Genomic DNA, 9,169 nt, shown 5'->3' with positions numbered 1-9,169 from the left:
CTCAAAATAACTGGCTAGCATATCACAGAAAGACGGCTAATGAGTCAAAGACTGTGTTACACAGGTCAGAGCGTTCAGAGAGCATGGACTAGAGAATACCTGTTCTGCTGGATTAGATTTAAAAGCTATCATACACATGGCAGAAATTCCTAATAGATTATAAATTGCAACTTCACTCAGTAATACGCATGAAGTAGGTCAATTTGCAACACTAGGAATCGTTATTTATAAATATAAACTCCAGTAAATTAGGAATTGTAATTTCCTAATTGCGATTTACCAGGAACCGCAATTTGGACATTGCAATTCCGATTTTTTGTACATGTGGCCCATAAAGAGAAGCACTGCCAGGCAAGTTATCCAATCGCGTATCTTCTTCAAGTAAGGGGAAGTTCACAGCTTTGAGTGAATGTTGGCCTCGATCAGACTTTTGTGTGAATACCTTTAGAGAAAGACTAATTGATGCTCATTATTCAGAAGATAGATGTAACAGTACACTGCCTTTGTAAAACTACCATGGGGGCAAAAAAAATATTTGAGATGAAGCCATTGTCACCTATTTCTTCCTGCTTATTTACATTGGTTTTTGATTTCCACTATTAGTTTCTTTGGAAAATCATGAAGGATCTATGCAAATGAACCTTTACCTGATTAGAAAATGGTCTACTTTCCGGAAGTGTATAGCTTTCTGGTTTCACACTTGTTTCTACCACAAACTGCAAGTAGGTAGAAACCACAACAATTGATGACTTCGAAAACTGCAAAAACTGTGGTATTTTTCTTACAACTGTCTCTGTTCCTGATAGATGGTAAAAGGGTAATCTTCGAGTGTGATGATCCAAAGTTTTATTCACTTTTTCACATTCGATTAGTAGAATAGATATTCACAAGTTGTGATCCAAATGATCAAAATGTTCTTCATGTGGATATAACTGAAGCAGTTGCCAAACCGGAAGGCATTGATCCCCAAAAATATTTACTACGACGAGAACTATTTTGGATTTTCAAACTTGGTACGACCGTGCCAAAAGGACTCGACGAACGTCTGGAATTTAACAGCTTTCTTTGAAAAATATCATACTCTGGATCGAATTATTGTCTGCTGGTTGTTCAACATTTTGTGCATGCATATATTAACGCACTGTTATTCTCTTTGTTTATGTTGTTTATAGATTCTTATGCATACCGATTGTTTTTTTTCACCCACACAACGCACACAATTTGTTTCCTCCTTTTGCATTTCGTACCCCTTCCAGCACCTCCTTAATTCTTTATTTTCTTTCTCCACACTCACTTTTCATTAAACATGATCTTTCCCATCTCATTTGTTTCCGTAGGATTCCGACTTTCATCTTTATTTTTTCCGCCTGGTTTCCTATATCAATTTCTTTGTTCCACAGTTTCATTAACTCATCTTTACTGCCACTACGTTGTTTATATTTTTCACCGGCAACTGCCCCTTTGCCTATTTCCATTTACCACACTGCTTTGGGAAGTAGTCCGTTTTCGATTACTACACATTTTACCCATCAAAGCGCATGCACCAGATCACTAATCGCTACCGCGTTTACCTGACGGCGTCTTACAGCCGTTACCTCACCTATCATTCACAAGAACTTTGGTAAGCACTGATTGCCGCTATTTGCCTTTTCGTACAATGTATTATACGCACTGTTCTAGTGTTGATTTTCATGCGCTTACACGCTCACTTGGACACCCTGTCATCTTGTTGCATGGCGTCTTCAGTCTTGTCCAGCCTTTCGGGAGCATGTTGTGGTATCTTTTACTCACGTTTCACTACATTTAGTCACTCTGTGGTATTTGGGTGCACGTGTATACGTATTTTTGACACACAACCTTCATATCACGATCTTTATATTTTCTAGTAGCCTCACATATCAGGTCGGATGAAAGATTCTCCTTAACTTTTCTCATCGCTCTTTTAATTTCACTCGTTTTTTTTTGGCATTCACCCATTTTTGTCTTTTCACTGGCATGCGGACACCCTCTTCTGTCTGTCACTCGTTCTTATTCCCGATCTCATCAGTATGTTTATACTCAAACACACTCGGCCCCTGACTGATGTACCTTCCATTTACTTGTTTACAGCATTTACCCCTGACGAAGAGCCAATGACTCGAAATGCATTGGGGATTGGATCTATGCAAATGATGCCACTTTATTGAAATTTTGGACACTTGGATGTGATAAAATATTTGCTTCAGTTATATCCACATGAAGATCATTTGGATCACAACTTGTGAATATCTATTCTACTAATCGAATGTGAAAAAGTGAATAAAACTTTGGATCATCACACTCGTTGATTACCTTTTTGCTTATCCAGCATATAGGAGTGCTCAGGTTAACCACCTTGTGCTCACAAGGTTCCGCACGTACATTTTCACCTCCTGCCCTTCTTGGACAGTAGGGGCAGCATCCTGATCACCCTAAAAGACTTAACTTTCTTGGTACACCCCACTGATACTGCAGTTTGCCCCAGGAGTGCAGCGGATTTTCATAATTCATCAAAAGGGTAATCTTAGCACAGCTAACCTTATGTTGATGTCATTCTTGGGGGAAAACACATACCTTCTTGCACAGCACACTTCTCCCACATAATTATATTTTTTCTGCAGCATGCTTGGTTTCCTCCAGGTGAATCCACAGAGCCCGGGTACCTTTAGAATCTGCAACACATGGGAAATAAGCACTGGCAAATGCAATAAGTCTGGCTTTGGTGCTGATACTTATTGGCTTTGACAGTGCTTCTATATATTGCACTCGTTTAGAAAGTGTCATGTCTGCCAACATCCACGCAGAGCACATCTATTTCCAGTTTATTTTGCAGGCAGCTGCTGTTCCTGCTGGTCCCTTTACTATTTTAAAAAGAAATACTTTGTCTTTTGAAGACAAGCGAATTACGGGAAATTCCGTTGACACAGCATGATTCAAGTTTCAATCCTTTTGCATGATAGAGTGCTGCCAGTGCGAAGACCCGGTAGCAGTGTTTGAGGAGTTACTGGGTCCTTGTATAATAAAAATAATGTAACGGAAAATAAATGTGTCCACAAGAAGTCCTTGATACTGAAGGGAAACTACTTTTAGGCACACTCTCCTAGGTGCAGCGGCCAGAGGGAGCAATGTTGGGGGCTCTCAAACCGGCGATGCTCTTGGGAAAGCCCTGATATCATCGATTTGAATATTCATATTTCTTCAAGCTTGCTTCTGTTGTTTCTTTTTTAATGACAATGAATAGCATCTCAGTTTATCATGTCTCCTGCCTCATGATATGGTCTTCATCACCAAGTGTTGCATACAGAAATAGTTACATAAGCGATTTGCAATGAGATAGTCCTTGATGTATAAAGATACCACAGTGTGGTACACATTTACCTGCTTGACCCAACAGTAAACTTCTGTTGTCTATTGTATTGCAAACAAGTTTGTGAGAGTGCAATATCCCCATAATTATTACAAAACGTTGACAACTACTATAAATGCAACTAACGTAAATTCATTAATAAACAATCACACACATGATAAATAAAGGTAAACATACTTGTGCGGGTACATCAATAAATTGAAAGGGAAGATTTTCATCTTTAATATGAACACAAAGCGGTTTGCCACCATAGGCACCCAACTGCTGCGTACCGGGGTCACATATCACCAACAGGCCAATGAAGATTTTCATAAAGTCAACCCAGCGACCTCAAATACAGCAATGTCCAGCACATATTGATTGATCCATCCTGCTGCAGGACTGGTAAGGAGTCAAGAGTAGGTGATAAGGGAAGAGGGTCATGGTGGGCTGGGTCACTTTTTGCATTTTTCACTTATTTTTATTTCTATGTGACTTGCATGTAGTGTTCAGTATACATTTAAGTCACAAATAATCTTTGTGTGGATTTAGTGTAAAAGGTGTTTAGTCGAAAACAGTGGATGCTACAGTCCCCCACAGCAGTGGTAGCTTCACACACAGCCCACCAGTATACAACAAACTTAATCAAGAGAGGCAATGAACAAGCATTGACAATGCAACGGTCTCGCCTTTGCAAAGGTTAGAGCTATTGGCATTGTAAATGTCAAACTTTTTATTTATGTGTTGGTTTTGAAAACAGATAAATAAATGGCATTGTTATTTACAATAGCTTAATCTCTCACAAACGCGAGACCTATTGCATTGCATTTCGCTGCCTGTGCAAGAAAAGTGTGGGGTGTAGGACGAGATACAACAGGATGCATGCATATTCCTGCAACAAGAAAAGCAATAGTGCTGGGGTTTGACTTCACTAAGTGTGAGGGGGTAGAGGAAGAGGTGCGGGTATCCTCCACGGGAGTTGGGGGGCCGGGGGGGGGGGGAGAGGTAATTTTGCAGTTATCCGTTTCTGGACTCTCTGGGATATATGCCATTCTAAAGGAGGCCCAGATGCTTAAATGTTAAAGCCAGCCTGGACATGACCGCCTTATTCAGCTGTTGGGCTGTTCTAAGAACCCCCTCCGCCATAGCATGGTGTTCTTTCGACCAACAGGTGGGAACTGGGTGGGGTGGTTCATGAAATGGGGTGAGGGGGTGTCGGGGCTTCTCTGCCAGGGCCTCCCTTAGCTGTGACCTCCTCGTCCAGGGAGCGCATGCGCTCTCAGGCCCCCTCCTCTGGCAGTGAAGGGGGAGCTGAGGCCTTTCAGCTGCCTCAGACCTGCAGGAAGGCAGCTGCTCCCACCAGCTGCTTGGGTGATGTTTTCAGATTTCTGAAGTCTGTGGCCTTATGCCCGGGAAAGGCTCTCGTGGAGAAGAAAGAGAGGGAGACTGTTGGAGGGAAGTGCGCTGCCGAAGCGGGTCTGAGGTAGCCACCGGAAGTGAAGATGGGGCGAGGAAGAGAACTCACGATGAAGGGCGGCAACCGCAGGGTGACATGTTTGCTGGATGAGGGGAACCCAAGGGGTGTAAGCGATGTCGAGGCAGCAGTAGGGGCAGGGGATAGGATATATTGGCTAAGAAACATAGACTATGCGGTACAGGCAAGAGGGTGAAAGAAAGATGGTACAGCTAGGCACCGGCAGCTTAACAGATGTAAAATAAATCACGTCACTTTTTGCCTCTTTCCTCAGATTGATTTTAGCATGGCAACATTTTCAAAGACCCCCCCCCCCCCAAAAAAAAACGATGTTAACAATTTGCACAGATTTATAGGCTGTTCTTTATTGGGCCCAGTATCGCCAACAACTTCAAGAGTTGGGAGAAGCTGAGATTTTTAAAAACAAGCCTTTTCGATATTGTCAATAACACAGGAGTGTTTAGAAGATGGGACGCTTGGCTGAAGCATGCTAGCACCCACATGCATTGTTTAAAACACAAAATATCTTAATATTGCCATGATGTGGCGAGCACTAATCAAAGGTAGAAAGGGAAGCTTTGAAATCTTTAATTTCCTGTAGAAACTGAACGTTGTGGCTATGGAGTCTTCAGTAATTATGGAACGGCACAGAGAGCTTCAAACCTTTTTCGCATACACGCCCCCTGGACATTCGAGAGCGAATTAAGACTAGTTTGTTGTCTCACCAGTTTAAGAAATGGGAACGCGTCTCTCTGCAGTCCATGATCAGCGGGGGGAGGGGCACTGGCTTGGGCGCCTAGGGAAGAGGCAGCGTTTGGTCTGGTCACGGGCTCAGAGGAGGGAGGGGGCCGTCCGAGGAAGGGAATTTGTGAGATGCAGGGAGGGACGGCTATGTCCTATGGGGCGGATGGGCGAGTTGGGTCGGTGCAGGGTCTGCTCCACCAGGCACTGCAGAATACATGGTCCTCAGCTAGATTCGCACTGCCGACCCCTCCCCCCCCCACCCCCCCTTTGGTGAAGTCTTGCTGGGGGAGCGGGGATTTGTTGGTGCCGTGGGTCTGGCAAGGTCGCAGCACCACTGGGGTGGGAGGGAGAAGGGGCGTGCAAGCGGGTGGGAGGGGGGGCACTGGCTTGGGCACCTAGGGAAGAGGCAGTGTTTGGTTTGGTTAGAGGAGGGAGTCACTATATAGTCAATATAGGAATGTCACCAAGTTGGATTTTATATTTACAGTAGTATCTGCTGAGTAAAGTAACCCACAGATACTAATGAAGGCATCTGCAGTCTCACGTGCGCAGGGAGTAAATGGAGTGAAAGCAGGGCAGCGGGCTGGTACAGGACGTAGCACGAGTCAGGGGAGGCAGCAACTCACCAGCGGCAGTCAATCGGGGTTCACCGCAGACTTGACGGGACCCTGCACCGCTACAGTCTTCGCCGCGTAGCGGCCGCCGCAGGAAGGCGCAGGACAACACTCCGATGATGGAGCAGGCGAAGCGCCACCAGACACTGCCGCCGTAGGTCCTTGCACATAAGGACACCCTCGTCAGACTTCGTACGTTGCACAAGAGGACACCCTCGTCAGACTTCGTACGTACAGTTAGTGCTTGTTTACGTTACCGTGTGCCTTCCCACTGCAGTCGTTAACAGGTTTTAATCCTCAGAACCAGGTGCCGTGAAACACGATTTCTCTATTAAAACAAGCGCTCAGCATGACGTAGACTTTCCTCTTTTAGAGCTGTCCCACTTAGACGGGCTTGGCCGGACTTACACGCGTGGTACAAGGTTTTTATCTTCTTTATGGGGTGAAACAGATACCCCCATAAAGAAGATAAGAAACCTTTTACCACAGCAGGATGTCAAGGAAGCCAGTCTGAAAAGGAGGGGGCTTAAATAGAAAGAAGTACGCCACTGGGACCTCTTTTCCAATGGCTGGCCACCGTTCAGCATGAACTTTGACGCCAGTCAATGGAAAAGAGGGGCAGGGCTTAACCTTGCTAGTGAAACTCACTCCAAGTCATTAAGTCTCGCTAGCGAGACTGCGCATGTGCGCAGCCATCGCAGGCCGAGACCTAAAAAGGAAGGCCCTTTCTCTGGTCTGTTCTTTGCTTCTCTGTGGAGGCTACCAAACCTGTTTCAATATAATGCAACATTAAGAGCGGAGTTAAGGCAACATATGATTGCTATCCAACCAAAATCAACTAGCTACTTGAAAGAAAAGCTATACTCTTATTTAGAGCCATACAACCAAGTTTGTCCATCTCCCTTTGTGTGGTGCAAAGATGCGTACAATCCTATAAAAGTCACTGTTGCTTGTGGAATATTACAACATGGCCTCCATCTCAGATAAGATGCCTGCTAGGACTGCAGTTTTTTTACGTCAGCTGAACAAAGAAAACTGAACGGTATGAGAGGTAAGCACAGAGAGTTATGTTTCAAGAGGAACTGTACTCCGTGTTTGCACATATTTTAAACTGCAGACAGGCAAATCCTATGAAAGGGTATGCTATCCAGTCATGGACTCCTAGGTCAAAGTGAAGAGAGATTTAATTGAATTTAAACAAGGAGTACGAGTCATCATCTGTGATGCAAGTAAAAGGCCTGTGCCAATGATCTAGTCATTTGTAACCAATAACCAGGCTCTCTTTGCACTGTTCTGGGGACTGTTGTCTCCCCTAATTGTGAGAAAACACCTGGTTTGTAACCCCTTCTTCAGTAGATGTAAGCGCTATACTGTAACCAGAACCAGGCATGGTTCCTCAAAAGCATAGTGGCACATGGTTCTCAGTGCAGGCGAAGAAGCCTGGTAGGATAGTATTTGAAGCACTGTGCACAAGGGGTACTGTATCAGGGTTTTGCTTCCCAACAGTTTTGTATGATGCTTAGTGCAGGAATGTATTCAGTTGCTATGCCGCCCCTGGAGGGCTCTCCCTCTGTATTAAACATCACTTATCACTCATTAAGGAAGTCATGTTTGACATTTATAGCTCAACCATTACAGCCTTTACAATGTTTGTCTTCCCTTTGTTGCATAATACAACCTCAGCCCGACCTTGGTTTTGCAGTAGAAGAGCAGTAATAGAGCAATACATTCCAAAAAGTACATTTTGTATGATGTTCCTACCAGTTTCACTGACGGAGAATATGTGGGTAAACATCTTCTGAAACTCAGAGCACAAGAAAACATCTCGAAACACCAGTACTCTGCAGACCTGGACAATGGATCTCTTGATCCTTTAACATGCTCTTGATCCATCACTCCTTCATATAACCATCTAAATGCACATGTCCAACATATTCGGTCATACCATTCACTCCGCAATCACACATTGACTAGTGATAACTTTTTCCTTTTCACATTCGTTACGAAGCACGTGTATACCCTCCAAGACATGGTTGCACCAAAAAAACTTTAAGTAGGTGAATAGTTTGCTCTTTGTTACCTATGACTGTCACATAAGGAAGTTCCTTAATTTCCATTTTTAAGAAAGCCACTTATTTTCTTTGCTTTGTCCATGATGGTTTTAGTCTTCCCCGAATGCCCAATTCTGACTACTTTTACAGACCTACAGGAGGGTAACCCTTAAACCACGTTGAGATTAGGGTAGGTATGTGAAAATAAACAACAGTATCTCAACTGGTGTCATTTAAAGGCAATTCGAATAGGTATACTAAAAGTATTACGCACACAGAGACAAGGAGACTTGATTATTTCAAAACGTGCTAAAGGCATCGTATAATTAAAGGAAGGAAAAAACATGGGATATACAGCTGTAACAGCACTGTACATCAATAAATGCAAAACAACTCGAATTGGACTTGGTGCTAGACATGTGAGGGTGACATAGGAAGTGGTTACGCAAGTGACAATTGTGATCAGCAGGGACGGTGCATGGTGTCAAGGTGCTTAGATATATACAGTGAAAACAAATGATACATGTAGCTTGTGAATACATTATAAAGCAAAAATCATGGTAAAATTGAGGAGTTTTTTTAATTTTAGCCACGAAGGCGAATGCGCCATCTACTGCGCTGAACAGTCGACGAAGTTTCGATCCTCTCTCGTCAGGATCATCTTCAGAACCGGGTTGCAATTAGAATAGGTGCTGCGGAAAGCAGTGAGGGTCAGATCGGCTCAACAGGGGTAAGGTGAACAACGTCTGGAAGGACCCTGGCTGGGTAGGGGCGTCTCGAGGTAGGGCTGGTTGAACCAGAGGAGGAGACCTGCAAGGATTCGGCCAGAGTCTCCTGGAATATATATGATTTTGGTCTTGTCACTGTTGAACCTGCGATGGGCAAGCCCAGCACAAAGGGGGGTAGCTTGGCTCAAGTGACA

The sequence above is a fragment of the Lissotriton vulgaris genome, unplaced genomic scaffold (genome assembly GCF_964263255.1).
Source record: "Lissotriton vulgaris unplaced genomic scaffold, aLisVul1.2 SCAFFOLD_2229, whole genome shotgun sequence".
In the NCBI taxonomy this organism is placed as follows: Eukaryota; Metazoa; Chordata; class Amphibia; order Caudata; family Salamandridae; genus Lissotriton; species Lissotriton vulgaris.
Note: the sequence above shows the minus strand (reverse complement) of the source record.